The sequence below is a fragment of the Typopeltis vanoorti genome, chromosome 1, assembly GCF_054136105.1.
Source record: "Typopeltis vanoorti isolate ZY-2024b chromosome 1, IOZ_Tvanoo_1.0, whole genome shotgun sequence".
Taxonomy (NCBI): Eukaryota; Metazoa; Arthropoda; class Arachnida; order Uropygi; family Thelyphonidae; genus Typopeltis; species Typopeltis vanoorti.
The window spans coordinates 119,028,814-119,051,531 of NC_143549.1; positions in this window are offsets into that span (position 1 = coordinate 119,028,814).

Here is a 22,718-nt window from a genome sequence, read left to right on the forward strand (position 1 = left end):
CAAGGAACTGAAATAGGCGCTATATAAATATTATAGCGAGAATGAAATTTACAGAAATTCTTCTCTCTCTCTCTCTCTCTCTCTCTCTCTCTCTCTCTCTCTCTCTCTCATACACAGAAAAAAACTTATAACAAACCTCTCTCAAAACTCACTATTACAAGGACACAAACACACCATATCGAAATCCAACCCCACTTGCAAAAAAGTTAAACCGTGCACAAGTAGTAGTCTTCCAAGCACGTATCTTCTTCTTCTATTAGCGCCACAGCCCCATATAGGGCCTGGGCCTCCCAATGTTTTGTGTTTTCATACCTCACTACGAGATCGTAGTGATCATACCTCCCTAACTATGAGGTCGTTATCCCCACGCTCAACCATGTGTGATTGTCTGTGAAGCGTTTTGTTCTTAAGACTGGTTTGCCTGCTTTGCGTGAGGAAAAACCCCAGAGAAAACCCTGCAGTCCAAGCTCAACACCGGTTAACTTGGCTATGTCTGAGAAAGATCCTTAGCTCCTCACGTCGGCGACGAGAATCGAACGCAGGACACTCCTTCCCAAGGCTTATGGTTGCGGAGCTTCGTAACCACTCGGCTAATCGCGCGGACAAGCACGTACCTACAAACAGTAAAATCAACACCTGGCTTGCGACGAGTATAGAAATAAAAGGACGAAACCACCACGATCTATTATCTTCCTCATATAAGCTCTGTAAAGCTTCCAGGAAGAAATCAGACATGCCACCCAAAGAAACAAGTAAATATTATAATCGATTTAATAAAAAGTGAACCATTGCAAATTTAAATGGATCATTGTAAATATGTATGTGAAAAATGATGTAAAACACATTGTTAATATCATTATGTATGCAACTTAAATTAGATATTTTCCTAGAATTCTGTACGGAAAAAATTATATAGATAGATAGATAAACATGTAATCTATCCTGTGTAACTGAACTATAATTGATTGTAAACTATTACAAAATTGTTATTACTACTAATAACACACAAATTGTTGTATTATGTGACTTGCGCTCTGTACAACGCATGAGATAAATTGGAATCTGAATTGAACCACATGTGAAAAATGGTAGTATTATCTCTTAAATTGCATGTAATTATATTAAATTGTATGTACTATATAAATGTGTATTATTTGTATTATATAAATTGTATGTATAATTAAATTGTATGTATATGTATGTAATTTATTTGACAGATAATAAAGTATTATTTGAAAAAATTATTATTATATCTAAGTCCTCGAGGGAGTCAAGGACTCATTGAGGCAGGCTATGAATCACCCAAACCAGCTGTCATACCTTCCTTTAAATTCATTCACACTAGTTCCACTCACTGCCATTAAAGTCAAACTAATCCACTCAATCACTCACTGCTATGTTATATAAAAACCTAGCTCTTACTCTTTCTTGACTGCGAACAAACTTTCTTTCCATGGATGCCCCATGTTCTCTCTCCACCTTCAAAATAAAGAAACATTTCATCAATTTTATAGACCTGTATCATATCATCCTCCTTTTTGCTGTTAAGCAGAGTTTGTAATCCACATACTCGCAATCTGTCCTCATAATTTAAATCCCATAATCAGGATATAATCTTTGTAACTCTTCTTTGCATCCTTTCCACAACTTCTTTATTCCTTTGGAATTGGGGAGAACAAATCTGTGTACAATAATCCAGGTGTGGTCTTATCAAAACCTTATAAAGAGGCAAAATGACTTCTTTATCCTCAAGTGTCAAGGTTCGCTCCAACATCGCAATTATTCTCTCTGTTGTATTTGCAACTTTTGCTATGTGATTTTCCTTGAACTTAAAATTCCTATCCACCAATACGCCAAAATCCCTTAGTTTCTTGTAGCATAACTCCACTAATATAATATACCGCTGAAATATAATCACTCCAAAATGCATAACTTTACACCTAGTAACATTAAACTGATAGCCATTTTCGTTTGCCCAAAAAACCAGCCTATTCAAATCATTTTGTACGTACTGTATATCGGTAACATTCCTGATTACCCTGGCTGGCTTCGCATTATCGGCAATCATTGCAAGTTATCAAAATAAACATTATTACAGTATATATCAGTGAAGCGGTCCACAGATACTCGCCAGTTGCAAAATCAACTCACCATGGGCGAGTGGGCAAGGGATATTTTCGAACAGTATAAATGGGGGGGGGTAATCAAAATAATGGAAACACCTACAAATATTTGGAGAAATTTTTATTAATAAGCTGTATGCCTACATCGGGCTGTTAGACCCCCCCCCCATGAATTCGACGTGGAATACACTGATAGAATTTACGTACACAGGATAATGGAATACGGTACCATTATTCCGCAATATATGTTCGAACTATGCCAGTGATGTTGCAGGAGGAAAATGAGAATCGAACCTTTTAGAACCGATTGGAGACAATGTTCTGCCCGTTTCTATTGCTTGTCATAATCTTCTATAATGTGGCTACTGATACACTTACTATATCCGCCTTTTTGGTTACGGCAGCTTCAGCAAGCCGCACTCCAATAATCATACCTTTTTTGGAAGTCACTGAGGTCTGACGTTTTGTACACTAACTGCACAACAGCTAATTCAACATCGAATGTGGCTCTGCTATGTGAAAGATGATATTATACTGCACCGTATGGTATACCTCACATCACAGATTACATTGTCTCTGTGATTGTTGCTATGCAAAGAGAGGGATATATAGAGAGAGAATCTTTAGTTGAGCAGTTTGCACTATTCTGATAGCTTCAAGGATTTTAGGGAAGTTTTAGTCATGCAGATCATATACGAACAGCAGTCCAGCTTAAGTAGAATTTTCAATTTATACAGTGCCAGAAGATGTACAGATGAAAAGTAGAATATATTGAATGGGAAATTATACTTAATTTGTTGAATGGGAAATTATACCAAATTTGTTTAATAATGAAAGCATTATCAAAAGAAGGGGGGATTGAAATAAGATGATTTATTACGGTAAATAAGACATGATCATGTTGTAATAGCGTATGATAGTTTTGCAAGTAATCTATTGAGTCTGAGTGAATGTTCCAAAAGTTTCAAGAAAACACATAACTTCGTTCAAACATTGTCAAGTTAGGAACGGTTTCTCGTATCCAGAGAAGATCTTCGCAAGGATATCTTTATTAATAGGGAAGTGGTAAAGAAATAGAAACTAATAAAGTGATTACATAGCAACAATTTCACTTCAGATGATTCTCTCCATTATTATCGAGAGAAGTGAAATCTTAGAGTAGAGCGATGATGCACTCACTATCTGATCAAAAATATCAGGAGGCCTACTCATCCCAACTCTTACTCTGCTAGGAAAGGCAGTTGGTTCACGTTTTATTGTTACAACTGCCATAAACTTTCTGGGAAGTTGTTCTGCTAGATTTTCGTACATTGCTGTGGTAAATCTCTTTCCTTCCATTCTTCCAGAAGAACATTATTGAGGTCAGTCATCAATGTTGGGAGATTCTTCCTGGCTGGCAAACATAGTTTCGAATCATTCCGAAGGTGTTCGATGGGGTTGAGATCAGTGCTCTGTGGAGGTCATTTAAAATCTTCAACATTCATCTCATCAAGCCAAACTATTCCTGCACAAATCTCGCTGTGGACTGGACAATATCGTATTGATGCGGGAAAGAGCATTCACCGAGCTGTTGCCATAAAGTGGATAGCACGGAATTGTCTAGAATGTCATTATAAGCTGTTGCCAAAAAGTTTCCATTCACTGGAAATAGGCACCCAGCTCCATGAAATACGGCCCGGACCTTTAGTTATCCTCCACTAAACTTCACAGTCAACATATTCGTATAGGTAGCATTCTTTTGGATTCCACCAAACCTAGATCCGTCCTTAGGAATTCCATGTGATGATGCGTGATTCATTACTGCAGAGAACGCATTTCACTGCTCCAGAGTCCAATGCCAGTAAGCTTTAAACCATTCCACCCGACTCTTGTCATTGCTCTTGTTGATGTTAGTCTTGCGGCTGCGCAGAAATTGCAACTGATATTCTTCTGCTCCTGAAGAACAGTTGTGGTACTGGCGTTGCTTGTAGAGAATTGGAACACGGTAACGAGAGTTCAAACGAGGAAAGGTGAGTTTTTAGCTCGTCAAGCTTCAGCACTCAGTGGTCTCTTTCTAATTGTGCTGTTTTCTCGAACTGGGTTGTGATAAAGGTGGCATCTTATAATACTTCCGTCGAAAGTCACTGAGATCTTCAATACAGCCCATTTTATCAATAATGTTGTGTATTAAAAATTGCAAGATCGTGCGTTTCCTCGTTTACCTGTATTAGCCTTTACTTGTGATGCTTATAGGCATGTCCACCACTAAAGAAGAGTTTACCAATATTCCTGAACAGATAGTGTAGTTTAATGAATGACATTTATGTTGCATTTTTGGATGCGATGAACACAATCTTGCTCAGTGTTCTAAGATAGATTCTATTTGATTACTTCATGGTGTTGGGTATATTCTGGATCATAAGTTCTAATCACCATTTCAGATATACCAGCAGGACTAGAAGACTTTTATCATGTTAGTTGTTGAAGATTATTCTACGTTTTTTGACAAAATATTAGAGGCAGTATTCATCCAGTGGTTTGTGGGATGCACAGATTCCCTCAAAGTACACTATGACAAAGCGACAATTGAATTTTTCGCTACTTAGTAAGACCTCCTGGTGACTTACCATCAGGTTCGGTCCTGTGTATTATCTAATTGCAATTGCCTGCTCAGCGTAGAAATGCCTTAGTGTGTAATCCCAAATATTCCACACCTTCGAGTGTGGAATATTTGGGATTCCTCCACTGTGTTTGGCATATTCTTATAGGCTGTCGGCTGAAAGAAGAAAGGTTAATAAAGTCACTGGCCTTATTAAACAAGCAAGGTTAACTATCTAGATTTTATGGGCCTCCTAAATTGCATACGGCATATTTTTGTGTTCAGATATCTAGTTACGGATAATCTTATCTAATGTCTTGAAAAAAGCAGATATTGTGATTGAAGCAATTTTCACGATATTGATCCATAACTTTGTTAATATATTACAATCCTCCAAAATAAGCCAGGTTTTCGATCTGGGGAAACTGTTTCCAAAAAAAAAAAAGCATGGTGTATTAATTTATACACGCTCATTCTAACTTCCACTTTCTTTCCTCACTCTTATAGAATGTCGTACTCAGCAATCAGAATAAGGCAACCAAACTAGTAATATCTGAACGGCAAAAACATAGATTGAAGCAAAATACTTTTCTAAACCAACTATAAAGTACAAAAGAGATCCAAATTTATCCTTTTAACTAAAACTTAAACTAAAACTAAAAGTTTTAGTTTAAAATTTTAGTTAAAAAGGCTTAATCTGTAGATCAGTACTATCAGTACTATTTTATACTTTAAAGTTGGTTTAGCAAAGTAATAAAACTTTTCATGTCTATCAGCATTTGAAAATGTGAATGGGCTAGAGGAATTAAAAATGAAGCATACGACATAGACAGAACTTCATACGTTTGTTTTAATGAATTCTGCAGAGGATTATACATAACGAGTGCGTTCTTTAAAAAAAAGAAAGAAAGAATGAATCGGAAATTAACATGGTGAAACACAAATGGAAAGGCGTTTAATAAGCTTTACCAACAGAAAATAATTTTAAATTTACAGAAAGTAAATTGTTTTAATCCTGTTAGTAACCTAGACTAGTGAAATCAATCATTCATGTTAGAGGCACTGAGAAAGGATTTAAAAATATATTTTATTGTTTTCAATATTTTGTCTCGGTCACTCAGACATCAGGGTGTATATATGAGATTTTTAACATATACACACAAAGGCAATACAAAACGAAGTGAAAGACATGGATGAAAGGCTATAACAAGTTACAAGTCTCATACAGTACTCCCTGACGATGTCTCAATGACTGAGAGAAATATTGAAAGTATTAAATATTATTTTAATCCTTTCTCAGTGCTGTTTCACTTCATTAAGGTTCTAACACGGGGTCTTCCAGCACTTAAGCGTAACACACGAAATCAACCATCATTTTTAAACAAACATGAAAAACACACAAGCTGATTAAAAAAATAGAAGGAGCATCTGTTAATTTTGGCACTCATGATAAAAACTACCAAATAGTAAAAGAAACTGGCAAAGAGAATGCTGCATTAACTAAAGGGAAGATGAAATTTTAAAAAAAATGTAAGCAAAGAATACGGAAAGGAATCATATAAGGAAATTTAGAACAAGAAATATAACAATTACAATAGAAAACACTTTGAGTGTAAAAGGAAATACAGGGAGGTTGATGCTAGGACAAAATTAATTTATAGCCCTTAAAAATGAAAATGGATTACTGACTAATGACGAATAAAAGATCAAGAGAAGAACAGAAACTATCTGCGCCAAATTACATGACGGTTCCCGAAACTTACACCAATATGGACGCAGAAATAAACTCCAATGATGGGAATAAATATTCTTTGATGTTCACACACACACACACACACACACACACACAGAGAGAGAGAGAGAGAGAGAGAGAGAGAGAGAGAGAGAGAGAGAGGTTTTTTTAAAAAAAAGAAGGTAGTGAAACAATCATGGCTGTGTAGAGTAAAATGTGTACATTCCGACCATGCGAGAACTTAGCACCCAAGACTTGGAACAATGCTATCCTTATTATAAATTTTGAAAAGGGAGACAAAGAAGTTATTAACATTTACTGCACAGTTATCCTCATTTTAACAAAATACAAAATTTATACAAAAATAAATACTATTCGAATATAAAACAATTAGATTTTTTCCAATCTCCAAAACAATCAGTATTCAGAAAAATCTACAATATTATTGATCACGTATATGTAATGAGACAAATTGCTTATAAGACAAATGCATATCAAAACCTCTTAGTTCTTGCCTATTGATCTCGAAAGTTGATTTGGCATTAGTTATTTTAGTAGGGAATTGGAAACCATATATCGATGTACTTAGCCGCTGGATCTCATCTTACCTTTTGCGTTAGTCTCAGGGGCTTGTCATCATGGCCAATAACTTGGCTTCTTAGAAACCTGAATTTATTTCATGATAACGTAGTTAATCCTATCGACACAGTCTGCAAATCGTGTGTGCGTGCGTGTGTGTGTGTGTGTGTGTGTGTGTGTGTGTGTGTGTGTGTGTGTGTGTGTGTGTGTGTGTGTGTGTGTGTGTGTGTGTGTGTGTGTGTGTGTGTGTGTGTGTGTGTGTGTGTGTGTGTGTGTGTGTGTGTGTGTGTGTGTGTGTTTCCAACACCTAAAATGTTAAGAGTGTTATTTTAGTATATCTAATCTCTAAACTGTGTTGGGAAAACACACACACAAGGAAAAAGAGTACCAGTTAGCCCAGATCTTAAAACAAATCTCATATTACATTCACTTAACTTAGTCTTTTAAATAAGAAGAGAACTGTAATAAAAATATACGTTGTTTAATTAATAGAAAAATTATGCAAATTGCATTATTTGCATAAAATTTATTTTAAAATATTTCATAAGCGATACACTTTCTCTCTCACAAATTTCATTTGAGGAATATAAAAATATTTTTCAAAACAAAACAAAGAAAGCAAATTCCTTTACTAATCGTATGAAGAAATTAATAACATTATCTTTCTACTACTTGTACTCATTGTACCGAGTTGCAATAAAAAGTCAGTTCTCTCTGATACATGGATAACATTCTCCTCAAATAATTATCTTTCCTCAAACTGGAAGAAAGAAATAGTCATGTAGTCACTAAAATTCATTGTTAATACTGTATCCTAAAGATTTCCCTTCTTCAGGCGATTATCCATGAGAAGAAGCAGAATAAACTGTTGACTTTAAGTTCTCTAACGACTCTCCATTAGTAATGATATCAGTTCTCCTTTTTGTCGCAATATTTTCTTCTTGTCTCTGGTATTAGAAGAAAACACAGCTTTCGGTCTTGGCGACAAGAAATGTTCTGTATTCAAATTCATCTACTGACTATAACAATGCAGGATGAAGGAAAACAAGCAGTCTAGTTTCAGTCAACTGATTGTTACACTAATATGAGTAGTTTTAAAAATTCAGACTTTCCGAAGTGTGCTACTGTTTATTCTTAAAAACAAACAGGAAAGAAACGAAAAAAATTAAATAATATAATATATATATATATATATATATATATATTATATTATATATATTATATATATATATATATATATATATATATATATATATATATATATATATATATATATATATATTATATTATATATATTATATTATATATATATATATATATATATATATATATATATATATATATATATATATATATATATATATATATATATATATATATATATATAAGAGAACCAGATTTTATCTGTGGTCGTCGTTAATCATTTTGAAAGAAAAACTGTCAACTCCACGTGTTATCTACGTCTTCATCACGAAATGTTGCCGAAGTTTAGCGATACTTTATAACAAACAGAAGTTATAAAACTTTAATAACAACTGCAACATTTTATATAATAATCTATTAGCATAAATCTGAATTCCCTTCTTAGACAGTAAGGCAAACTAATTAAATTATAACTATAAATTGAATGTCATGGCAGTACTAAAAGAAAATTGCATTAAGTACTGTAACCTGCAGAGGGTACCAGAGTATGGAATTAATACGTTTTCATATATCAGTCACTTTCCAGTTTATTATTATTATTATTATTATTAGTAGTAGTAGTAGTAGTAGTAGTAGTAGTAGTAGTAGTAGTAGTAGTATTCACATAATTGATACACAGTCAAAACAAGACGTCTTTCAATCAACAATTTGACTGGTGACACAGAGTAATTCAGATTCTACAAGAATCTAAGAATAGACTGTCAGATAGCGAAGTAAATATGGACTGTTCCAAGTAATGCTGTTTTTTATAGAACATGGGATCGCTTCGTTGATGTTTAATTGTTCAAATTCAAGGGTGGGTAACCTTTATAAGGGTGTGTGCCAAAATCGCCAAATCTTTGATGCAAAATTTTCTCACGTGCCAAACAAATTTTTGGGGACACATATTATTATTTGATGTTTTTAAGTATTGGAAGAACTTTTCAAATAATCAAAAATCACATTAGAGCTGTAAAATCAAAGAATATTGAAAGATTATAAAAATTAGTGACGGAAGTTTTACTTAAGAGCCATGTTGATAGTGTGGATATTTTTTATTTGCATTTAAGTGTGATTCTAGCTGCCATATGCAGCCACACAATTTAAAGAGGCAATTTTTAACATCAGCAAAAGAATAAAAATTATAATGCTGATTTTTTTTAATAAATGTCAATTTGACATACATTTTTTCAAGTTTTTCCAATATATTACAGTACTCAATCTCATAACCATCGTTTTACTTGACTAAAGCACAATAAAAGAAAATAAAATTAATGATATTTTTTATTAATTCTTAATCCCTTACGAGTAATACATAAAATTACACACATAAAATAAAATGTTATTTTACCTACATAATATGTTGAACAGAAGTTAATCTTTACCATTTTTTTAGCAGAAAACATCAAATCAAAACTAGAGAAAGAAACATAGTGAACGTTTTATTTAAGTTAGCATCAATGAGACTTCTGCTTCTGCATCACTGATGACATAATTTATATCTGGTTTATATTTTCTATCCTTTAGAGATATGCATGCGCTACTAATTTCATCTTTAAGGCTACCCCCTATTACGAGACTTAACAAAGTTCATCACTGAAAACAATGATTTACAAGATTATGTGATCCAAAAATGGATAGCAATGCTATTTCAAGGGTTTTTGAACATACGAAAGCTTCTAGAATAGTATTGCTAGTCCTTAGTACCTGGTTTTCCGCACTTCTGTCTGTTATTCCCATGTCTAATCGCCCGTTTTCAACATTTTCCCAGTCAATGAATTCAACAAATTTCTGAGGTCAACAAATTTCTGCCTCCAAATTGAGCTACTTTGACAATCAATCAACTGCATTTGAAATTCATCCATATTTATCCACGAAAACATCTGCAAGTTTTAATTCAGTCAAGTCTTAGAAAGAACTGCTCAACAGTTGACACAATGTCTTCAAAAAGCTATTTAACCATAGCTTTTTTTTTGAAGACATTGCAGGTCTGTTTTGTCACCCTTTTGGCGATCATTGATGTATTTATTTCTTTAGGTTTTGAAAATATCTAAATCTTTCACTGTCTACCTCCCTCTTAAAAACTCCTAGTTTCATTTCAAATGCCCTGATATCATCAAACATAACATCAAGAGTCTTACCAGAGCCCTGTAGGTTCAAGGTTCAAATCGTTTAAATGGTTGCAAAAATCTGGACAAAAACATCAGTTCACAAACCTACACGATATCATACATTTCTTGTTAAGACGCATTAGTTAAAAAGAGATTTATCTCATCCAGGAATTCCACAAATCGTTTCAGAACAAGACCTGGAATACACCAACGAAAATTGATGTATATTATTAGTCGTTTGAAAACCGAACTTCATTCAATAGATTCGGGAATTGTCTTATTCAAGGCAATTGCAGAAATGTAATTTATACATTGTTACTGTTTGCATCACTTCTTGAAGCTCCTTCAGGCCAGCTCTTGCACATAAAATCTCCTCATGTATGATGCAATTAAAACCTATCAGTGGATGACCAACATGTTTTGCAAACAGATTTACAAATCCTGCTCCCCCTTACCAATCATGCTGGATGCACTATCTGTTGTGACACATATCTCTTTTGAAATATCAATTTGCGGAATAGATATTTCTACCCCAGTGGTGCGCTCAGTTAGTGTTACAAGGTTAATCATCTGTTCGCCTTCTTCGTCAACCCTACAAAATCAAGCAAAGATTGCTAGCCTAGCTGATAATGTAATATTTATGCTCTCATCAACACAAATAGAAAGGAACTTACACGAAGCCAAATCTTTTCTTTAATTGTTCTGCTGTATTCCTTTCCAACTTAAGGGTCCTATCCTTACCTGTTTTTCTAGTCACAGACAAATCTTTAATGCGCTGAATAATTTTTTCGTTTTCTGAAAGGCTGTCAAAAAGTAAAGGAGAAAAATATACCTTAGTGGTTTACCATGTTGGGCAATATTGAAACCTCAAAACTAACAGCAGCAACTAAGTTGGAACTAGACCTACCTGAAATAAATTTTATCAAAGTATCGGACTGTTTTTTTTTGTTTTTTGTTTGTCTTCCTCAGTTCATGAGAAATTAATTCTCTTTGTTCTTGCTCACTTTTATTTCTTATGAACAGTTTCAATTGTCTCTTTACAGAAGAAGTCCTACAAACAATTGATTTGGAACATAAAATGAATAATGCTATCTTATCTATCTTAACCATACAAACTTTTTTTCAGTGCAGTATTATTTAAATTCTATAAATCCTCTTCACTTGAATGTTTATCTTTCTTTGCTGGTGGTTGTGACATTCTGTGCAATATGTAAAGGGCAGGAACGAAATAAAAAATATATGATAATGGTATATTTATATATAGCATAAATACGAATAGAAAAAAAGGAGGAAGAAAGAAAGGAAGTCAAGAGGAGAATAAAGCAAAAGGAAAAAAGTAAATTACAACTGAATGACTAAAGTTGCACAACCACAAGGTACATACAAAAAATAATTTCTTTCTTCATACAGCTTTAATGAAAATCGGATTATGGTGTGTAAAAATGTGGACCGAGACGTATGGTCACTGCCAAAAATTATAATTTTGACTCAGAAAATCTAATGATAATTATCCTCTGCATGCACCTACCAAATTTAAGCAAACCAAAAATTAGTATAATTATAGGCCTACCTACACACATGCAAATGAAAGAAAAGGGTATGATATGGTCTTGATGTTCCAAAATGCGTTTATGAACAGATCTACCTGTCTGTCCATAGCAAGACAATTTACAGGAGCATGGAACCTCGTACACGCCAGGAAGCATCAGAGATGAGAGTTTGTCTTTAGGAGAAGGTAACACGTTATAGATCTGTTTGATTGGTTTGTGAAGCCTACTTCACGGACCAAGCTAAACCGTAATCACGTTTTTGCTATCCCTAAAGTATGGGACATTGTCATACAATATTGTGTATGAAATATCATACACAATTTTGTATGATATTTCACACAAAATAAGATAACATATATAAAATAACTTTTTATATATGTTATCTTATTTTAATGTAATCTAGTTTTTCCTCCAGATATATTTTAATTTAATTCTATAACACGCTACTGCACACCTATTGTAATTCCATTGTAATTATGCGCTCTAATTGTATGTTATTCCTAGTATTGTTTGAATTAACTGTACTAGCGATGTCCTAAGATACTGAGGACGAAATATTTACTTATTAAAACTTATTACTGTGGTTACGTGTGTTTGTTTACTCATGAATTCTCCACAGGATTCATTGTACAATAAATATCTAAAGATCGCCTTATGCTTTTTAGGAAGCAATGCAGAAGGCAACTTTAAACTCAGAAATACGTTAGTTTATCGTGTGCACAATCCAAGATCAACACATTATTGAAGAAATCAGCAAAATTCCAAGTTCTGGAAAAGAACTTGGAATTAATGAAGTGGATAATAAGATATGAGAAACTTGCTCGATTCCCATTCAGAACATTTAAATGAGAATGATCTTCTTCATCCAAAAGAACATCTTGCATATAAAGAAGATAAGGAGTGCGAACAAGAAGAGAATGTTACCATTAAGACGCTAACTGCAAAAGAACTTGAGTTAGTTTTTAATCCTATTTATTATGCTAAGGAAATTTTCTTTGATTCTGATCCTTATATAGAACGAATCTTCGATGTCCGCCGAATTCTAAATAAAGCGATCGCCAGCTACTGAAAATTGCATGACATGACGAAAATGTCGAACACAATTCAAACATCTTTACTTAATTTTTTTTGTAAAAAAGGTAGTTCAATCAAATGTTTAGATATTAAATAACAATGTAGGTAATTTATTTTTATCAACTTTGATGATTTTATCCTCTAATATAGCTTATACAGTATTTTCCCCAAATTTATGCTAACTGAAGGATGAAATGATGGTGGATAATTATTCCTATTGTTTGTTGTATTCGCTCAACGCGATTTCGCTTAGTGCGATCATTAATTGATGAATTAATTAATCGCGTTAAGCGATGTTTTCCTGTATATCTAATAAATTAAACATTATAAATTAAATCCATATTTTAATGAGTTACAATTTAATTAAATCCAAATTCACATATATACACACTTTAGAAAAACGATAAATTCTTTACGAAACAAGAAAAAATATATAAAATGATGGTGAAAGGAGTTACTCCACGTCTGGCTGCCTGGCGAATGATGCAACAACTGAACGGGACAAAGCGTACGTCAGTATATCGCGGAGATAGATGGCTTGGAAATAGGATGTTTGTTTCAGTTTCTTATTACTTATTATTACTGAAACAGTTGAGAGTGTTTGTTTCTTTATTGCATTTTTATTTGGTATCGCTTTTCTTAATAAAATTTTATTCTATTAAATTAAAATATACAACTCAGAGAAGATTTTGATATATATTTATTTATTTAATTACTTTTTAAGGCAAACCCTGGGTTGGCTGCTGGAAAACGCCGTTGTCTTGCCAACGGTTCCCCACCCTTGCATTATGGGAAGGGTCAACGGTTCCCCACCCTTGCATTATGGGAAGGATCACTACCGAGACTTTTTTTCGACCTTTATTGAGGTCTCATCAGTGAAAGCCAGACCCAGAGATGATTTAAGGTTGAAGTAATGCAGAAGCCATATTTCCATATAAAAGTAGCCAAAAGGTGTCACTCCTTATTAAAATCTGGATAGTCTGGGAAGTCACCCTTCTCATAATGCATAGCATTATACATGTCCGTAAGGATATGTGCTTTGCATTATGGGATACTAAGACAAGTGATGTGAGGTTATTAGCCTCTATATACGAGTTGCGCTGCCCTGAAAATACTCCGGGCACAAACTATGTTTGCTTACACTTGGATAAAAGATTAAACCAAGAATATAATTTCTTGGCATCTTTAAATTATAATATAACCAAGTGGAAAACTATCAACACTGTTGCGTTCATGCATCCTCTTAGTTGCAGTTGCAATATCTTCACTCATTTGTGAAATTTCAGATTTAAGTTCTCTTCTTAGTTGGACTCTCAAAGTTTATTTTTTTTTTATGTTGAGCCCATACACGACAGGTTGGTTGATCAACCTGTAGTACATCAGTACCATATATGAGTAGTGGGTTTGGAAAGGAGAACTTGTTTATATTTGATTTAAAAGACTACTGTAATCTATATTGTATTGTATGTTGTATTCCTTGGGAAACACAACGGGGGGAGAGACTGTTATACAATACAGCAGTTGCAGAGATGAAGGAGGAGGAGGAAAAGAAACTTGTTCTGTGGGTTTCAAGGTGCACTGTGAAAGCGTGTTAAACAGCAGCTGTTCAATGTGTTTCAATTGTGAAAGCGTGTTAAACGTGTTCAATGAACTTAGTAATAAGTGGAGGAATTATTGATGCTATTTCAGATGAGCATTTCCCATGGAAATATTTGTAGAATACACATATTGAGGAAACCAAACGTCTGTGCGAAATTGTGGGGGGGGGGGTGAGTTCGTAAGAGATGGGTAATTAGTAAGTCTAATTTCTCTCCTCTATATTGAATCTAGCATTTTGAGGGAGCTTTTAGCTTTTTTCTTTTTTTTAATATATCCATATTGTAGCCATTGCCATGTCTTGTTCATCATTTTTTTTTTCATTATCTCGAAGAAATTGCCCATGCAAGGGTTTGTTTTTCCAGCACAATTCCACCAAAATATCGGTTATTTTATTGTTCCTTTTTGTAATAGGATTTATTTCTGTTGCTTTTACAAAGCCCTCTTGTAACTGCTTGAAGCATTTGCTCAGAGCTCTTGTCGATATGACTTTCTAAAGTAATTTCTTCTTCTTCTTCTTCCATAATCTGTCTTACTTGCAGCAGATCCCGTCCACCTTTCTCCTTGGTAGGTACAACATCACTTCGTGAATGTAATAAATGTTTCATAGTCATTAATTTTCTAGTTTTTGCGGTCCAGTTTCGCACAAAAGATGACCAGTTTGTCCAGGTCTTTTGTGCAATCTATTATGCCAGCTGTGTATCGCATCACGGGTATAGCCGAAGAATTCATTGCTCTAATTGTGTTTAATTCGTTTAGTTTTGTTCTCAGAATAACTCTTTTGGTGTATTCTGCTGCTGCCTGTTGTTTAACTTTCGAGTGGAGAATATCACTAGCTTCTAATATTCCTAGGTATTTATAGCGTTCGTTAGCTGAAATGGCTTTTGTATATTTCTCTTGATAAAAATTAAAATTTCTAGTGTCATTAATTTTTCCTCCTTTAATACATAAAATTGCGCATTTATCTAAACCAACTTCCATTTTGATGTCCTGACTGAAAATACCAACTATGTTCAGTAAAGAACCTGTTTGTTGTGCCGATTTTCCTTATAACTTCAACTCCATATAAGTTATCTGTATACAACAGATGGGAACTTTTAATATTATATATAGGAATTTCACATCCAAGTTTTGTTTTCTTCAAAATCATCAATAAAGGTATCAAAGAAATGTTGAAGAGCAATAATGACAAGGAATCACCTTGGAAAATTCCACGTTTAATGCTAATATCTCTGAATCGTTCACTATTCACTATTAAAGGTGTTTTCCATCATTTCTTAGCAGCAGCCAGAAACTAACATTTGTTTTTTCTAATTCCAAATATTTTTAGTGATATTAGGATCCAGGTGTGTGGGAGGGAGGATGCTTTCTTATCGTCTATCCATGCAATGTTTAAGTTAGTTTTCCGTCTTGTTTGAATTTCCGAGAATCATTTTATTAATAAGGATCTGTTCTTTTGTTCCCAGAGATTTTTGAAAATTGCCTTTTTGTTCAATCGGATAAATCTGATTATCTGATAAGTAGCGGTATATGGAATTTGCTACAGCTTAAGCATATTTGGTAGGCATGTTATTGGACGATAATTACTTTTCTCCGCGCCCTTATTCTTGTCTTTCATAAAGAGAAAAGTACGCCCAGATATCACCTAGTCTTCTACTAAGCCTGACTTCAACAAATAGTTAAATTGTTCTGCCATTCGATCATGTAGGCTGGTTAGATGCTTTAACCAAAATCTATGTAGTTCGTCTTTGCCAGGTGCACTCCAGTTTTTTTGTGTTTTTTTTTAATTTTCTAGCTCGTGCACTGATCATTTCTTTAGTGATAATGACATTTTGCATTTGTTTTTGTTTCATTTCTGATTCTATTTCCTTAATCCATGAGGCATAATTTATTATTTATTATGTTCAATAGGATAATCCCAGATTGACTTCCAAAATTTGAGTGTGTCTTCTTTTTCTGGTGAATGATTGTTTGCATTTGTATTTCTCTGGAGAAACTGAAAGAATTGACTTTGGTTCTGTCAAAATTGCATATTTTGTACATATCGGTTTATTCTTGTTTCATACCTTTTAATTTTCTGTGCACTCGCATTAATTCTTCGATAACTTCAGCAATTGTTTTATTGACCAAATTATATGTGATAATTGGTTTGTTTATGATGTTATTATTTTTCAGCCGTCCTTCCTTAAGAATAATTAAGTTGCTCAGATCGGCTCGAAGCTTGTTGACGTTTCGTTCCAACTGGTTCTTCAATGGTGCAGAATGCATTATGCTCGGCTTTTGCTCTTGCGGTTTCTAACCAAGCTTCACTGTGATGATACAGGCTCTGCTGTAGAGGATCTGACTTGTTTTCTTTATACTGTTAGTTCTGATGGTTTTCATCACAGCATTTGCGTCTAAAAGAAGCTGTTTAGCTTAGATTTATGTAAAGCTATGTAGAGGTATGTCGTAAGCTTGATGCTTACTGAGTTGAATTCCAAAGTTAGATATAGCTACCTCCTGATGATTTACAGTTACTGGAGTTGGTTTATTACATAACTCTTGTAGCTCAAGTTCAGTAAATATTTTGTTATGGAAAATGAAATTCTTTTGGTCCATGAGTCTTTGTTCTGTTATTGCAGATTCTGGGAATTCTTGTTTCCAAATTAAATGCATACGCTTCGTAAATCCTGTTTTTCTAGTGTTGATCTGTAAAAACATGTCATAACTTCTCTGTTCTCTTCTTCTACAATCCATTTTTTACGTTTGATTTCTTCCAATTGCTTTTTAGCTTCCTGCTTTGGTTGCGGGGCAAGAAACTCTGGGTCCTACTATAGCCCACTTGTTGCCTTGCCTGATGCCCAGGATGCCCAACATCTGACACAGCCCTTGATAACCACGGTGTCGACTGATGCGGTACGGATTTCTTCTTGCTTTTGACCATTGAGATGGGGGGGGGGGATACTGTTAGTCTGGCTCTTCAGTTGAGATCTGTCTGACAAGGGTGGTCCTGCTGGGGTAGCTATGCTACCGCCAACATAGCTCTCAACATCATTGAAGCACGCAAGCCCCACCATGAAAAGGTCGTGTTCCTCTGGGGGCTTATTATAATACAAATATTTATATTTATATAAATATAAATTTATATAAATATAAATATACTGAAAAATAAATAGACTGAAAATTAGAGGAAACTCTCTCTCTCTCTCTCTCTCTCACACACACACACACACACACTATACCAACCCCTCTCAAACACTATTACAAGGACAAAAACACACCATATCCCCCCCCTTGCAAAAAAAAAGTAAAACCGTGCTCACGCAGTGGTAGTCCATGGGCGAGCGTACTCGCCTGGCTTGTGACGGGTATTGAAACAAAACCACGAAACCACTGCCATCTATTATCTTCCTCAGATAAGCTCTATATTTATAATAAAGAATTCTGATTTACTGAAAAAGAAAGTTCCGTTATATATTCTATTCCATAAAATACATAGAATCTTTCAATTTTGACTAAGTTACAAAATTCTTTTTGAAGAGAAAGCTCTCCTTCAAGTGGATTAAGGAATAGCTGGATCTTGTCGAAGAAAATCTGGTAGCTCGTGTGATATTCCAATATAAATATAAATAGAAATAGACTGAAAATTAGAGGAAAATTACTCTCTCTCTCTCTCTCTCCCTCTCTCTCTCTCTCTCTCTCTCTCTCTCTCTCACACACACACACACACACACACACACACACACACACACACACACACACACACACACACACACACACACACACACACACACCTATACCAAACCCCTCTCACCCATCCACCAAAGCTAATAACGTAGCCAAATCTAGGGATTTTCCTCTTTTTAGTATATTTTCGGTTTGCGTTTCAGTTTTCAGTACATTAGTGTATGAATCTTAGTTGTGGAACTAGATAGACGATGTACACTTATTAATTAATGAATCCAAAATTAAATTTCTTTCTGGAACATTTTAAGAACTTTTCAAATGGCTTTAAATTAGAAGCGCTCATCCAAATCTCCGGAGAGCTTTGTCCAAATCACAAAACACGGATATTCTTCTTTTGGAATGTACTAACCGGTAGAAATATATGGACATTTGCTAAACCGGGAGACAAAAGTTATACTATTAAGTGCCCTGTACAGATAAAATTAGGTCAGGAAATGGAGTTCTCTGAATCTAATAGGATCGATAAAATTTAATGTACTAATGAGATGATTATTTTTAAAGAGATGTGTGTTTTCTGAAGTAATCGTTGATATTCAATGTTTAACTAAACATAATAAAGAAAATTCTTAAAAATCAGCAACACTGCTGTTTATGTAGATAACGCAGGCAGGAAAGACAGCAAAAGGAGAACATAGGAATCCAGTACCTCGTCTCTACAAGTTGGAGCAATCAGAGTTCCACAAGGTTTCCCACACAGGTCGCAGCATCCACCCAACGATATATCTCCCAAAACTACCACACTAACTCCATCATAAGTGTCCCTTTCACGGATATTGGAGGGATAGTAAGGTGACTCTAGTTTTTCCAGGTCAGAGTACGCCTGTATCGCGTTGCAGAGCAAATCGGGAGTCATACATAAACAATACCGATCGCCGTTAGTCTTGAATCCAGTTGATACGAAGCTTGACTTATTTCAAACGCCACAAGAGAGAACGTTTGAAATGAGCTTGACTCGTTTCAAGCGTTCTCTCCTGTGGCATAGAGATAAGGACAATCAAACTACTGGTCTTAGCATAGAAGACCACCTTCGTGAGGCCTTCTGCGCACGTCGAAGCAGATACGAGTGTTCCTGCAGCCGATGAGAGATCAGATCCTACATGATTCTGGGAAACAGTCCTGTTTCAACAAGAAGATAATAAGAGATATCGGTCACTCACTGCGGTAGAGCCAGTGGCCTTCCTTCACTGTATTTCTCCGGCATGCTGATTTTTGATAGTTGGAATTGGTTCCACAACCTGTGAACCACGGAATAACGGAATAACTCACATACAACCGTCTGATTACCTGCATCTGACTTTGGCTGGCTTCTATTCCGACAATGGCTAGCCAAGTGAATTCATCTGTTAAATTATGACTTTTAGCCATATCCAAGAATTTTAACCAATAAATTACGGAAAATGTGGAATAAATGTTACAATAAGTGTTGAAGATTATGCATTCTGCGAAATATTGCAGCAAAACGTTCTCAAGAGAATCTGTTTCAAAAATTTCCAGAGATCTGCATTTATATTGGAAATTCATATTTCATCTCATGTTACTGCTATGCACACTAACGATAAAAGAAGAAATGGATGCCATTTAAACCGAAATAGAAAATGCATTACTTTTTTGCATCTTAATCTGTTTAGCGGTCACATACGTTTGCAAAAGGCTAAATTTAACAAACATAAATAAATAAATAAAATAGCTGGTTATATTAAAAAGTTATCTGTTTATTCATAACAAAAGTAATTTGTATAAAAAACAGTATATTAAATATCACAGAAAAAAGCTTTCTTACTTTTATTAGCTTCATTATCTGATTTGGCATCTAAAATAAAACTGCACACTACAAAAAACACGCAAAAGAGCTTTACGTATTCCATTCAGAAGAGTTTTATCGTCAAAGACAATACTTGCTCCTAGCACAACATAATTTTTGTGAGCAGGAAGGGCTCGATCGTATCATTTTTGTAACAATAATACTTGCCGTAATTCACCGATAACCGTGTTCACGTCACTAGTAAAGAGAGGGCAACGACTAAATAGTGAGATAATTTTATTATCAGAAAAACAACGAGATGTTTTTTTTGTGTGTATATATATATATATATATGATCTGATAATAGATATATATATATTACCTAAATTGGGATGTGTGTGTGTGTGTGTGTGTGTGTGTGTGTGTGTGTGTGTGTGTGTGTGTGTGTGTGTGTGTGTGTGTGTGTGTGTGTGTGTGTGTGTGTGTGTGTGTGTGTGTGTGTGTGTGTGTGTGTGTGTGTGTGTGTGTGTGTGTGTGTGTGTGTGTTCTGGAAACTTTTATGTACAGAAAACCAACGTATACTAATAGATATCTTCACAATCTTTCTCATCATTTTCCACCACAAAAACTCGTAACGATTTCCACCTTGGGACAGAGAGCACGTTCTCTTTTAAACGATCCAGATGAACTTTAAAAAGATATTAATCACCTCTCATATGTCTTTGAACAAAATGGATATTATAAAAAAAACATTACGAAATTTCTTATAGATCCTCCAAGGCTCCGCAATACAGAAACTACCAATTTCCAATTTTAAAGGTAGCAATTCAATCCCATACATCAGTTCGGTCTTCCAAAAATTGACTAAAGTCCTTAAAAAGTACATCAGGACGTTGTTCACTACACTTCCAAAAATTCGATCTCTTTTAAGCCATCCTAAGCCTAATCATCACAATCTGAAATATCCTGGCGTATATAAACTATGGTGTGACTGTAATGTTCCTTATTACGATCAGACTAATAAGTCTATTGAACTTCGTATGGAAGAACATAAGAGAGACATCTCCTATAAAATATCACATGCCGGTGACTTATCCAGCCATATTCTCTTCTCTAACAATTCTCATGATGATTTTTAAGGTCACTCAATTTCTTGGGATAGATCTGAAAACATTTTCCGCTGCCATGATGAATTTGAAAGAAAGATAGTGGAATCCAGTGAGATTGTCCTTAACCCTGAACATTTTAACAACGATTTGAGCTATAACATCCCTGATAGCCATACTGCTGTTATTCAGTACTGGTGTTCTCGAGAGTCTGCTATCACGTATACAACAAACAATGGCATGTAAAATAGAACAACTTGAATATTAATACAATGTTTTTTATTTCAATTATGTACTGCAATTTATCTGTGCTGCTCAGGTTTTTAGAATTTTCAGTTTTTATTTTTCCTCTTCCTAAAAAAGATTACCTGATGAAGGCTATATATTCTCGTAGACAGGCTTATACGTTGGTTATGCATTTCTAAATCACTTAGGGAATTGAAACAACGTAGATCCGAATATAAATTAAATTATACTTTAATTAATATTTCTGATATTTCGGCAATGTCACATAGCCATTTTCAAAAGGAACTTACAAAAAGGCAGTTGCACACAGGCACTAACAATACAGTAACTAAGAATGAAGATATGAAGCTATCGTTCTCCTAGAAGTCCTGATGTTGCCCTCTGGCGGGCTAAGTAGGCGTTCTTGGCCGTTGGGCTGAAGGTCTGCTGATGTATGTCTCCCAAATTTGGGGCAGTCGCATACAATCGCATACAGTCGCATACATATATATATATGTATATATAAATGGCTATATATATACAATCGCATACATATATATATATGTATGCGACTGCCCCAAATTTGGGAGGCATACATCAGCAGACCTTCAGCCCAACGGCCAAGAACACCTACTTAGCCCGCCAGAAGGCACCATCAGGACTTCTAAGAGAACGATAGCTTCATATCTTCATTCTCAGTTACTGTATTGTTAGTGCCTGTGTGCAACTGCCCTTTTGTAAGTTCCTTTTGAAAATGGCAATGTGACATTGCCGAAATATCGGAAATATTAATTAAAGTATAATTTAATTTATATTCGGATCTACGTTGTTTCAATTCCCTAAGTGATTTAGAAATATATATATATATATATATATATATACACAAATTTATATATATATATATATATATATATAAATTTGTATATATATAAATTTGTATAATAAGTCTATTGAACTTCGTATGGAAGAACATATATATATATATATATATATATATATATATATATATATATATATATATATATACAAATTTAGATAACACTCGTTTGCTATCTACTTCTTTCTTTTATTATGACGGTGCAACCAGGATATGTTGCATGAGGCGGCGAAAGATTGCAAAGTTATAGTGCAGAATTTATATTGCTCTATTATTGTAAAAATACAAGAAATACAAGAAATGACAATAAACAATGGTTATATTTTTACTAAGTTGCAGCTCTATCGTTTGCTTTTATTACAGAATTTATTCTACGTGTGTGTAAAAACCAGACGCTTATTAAAGCGTCTGGTTTTTCGTCCTGTAGTAGGGTATCATTTTTGTTTCCACCATTTCTTTTCCACATTCAGTGTGAATGGGTGAGTCACTATTCAAGCCTTTAATACAGAACTTATTTA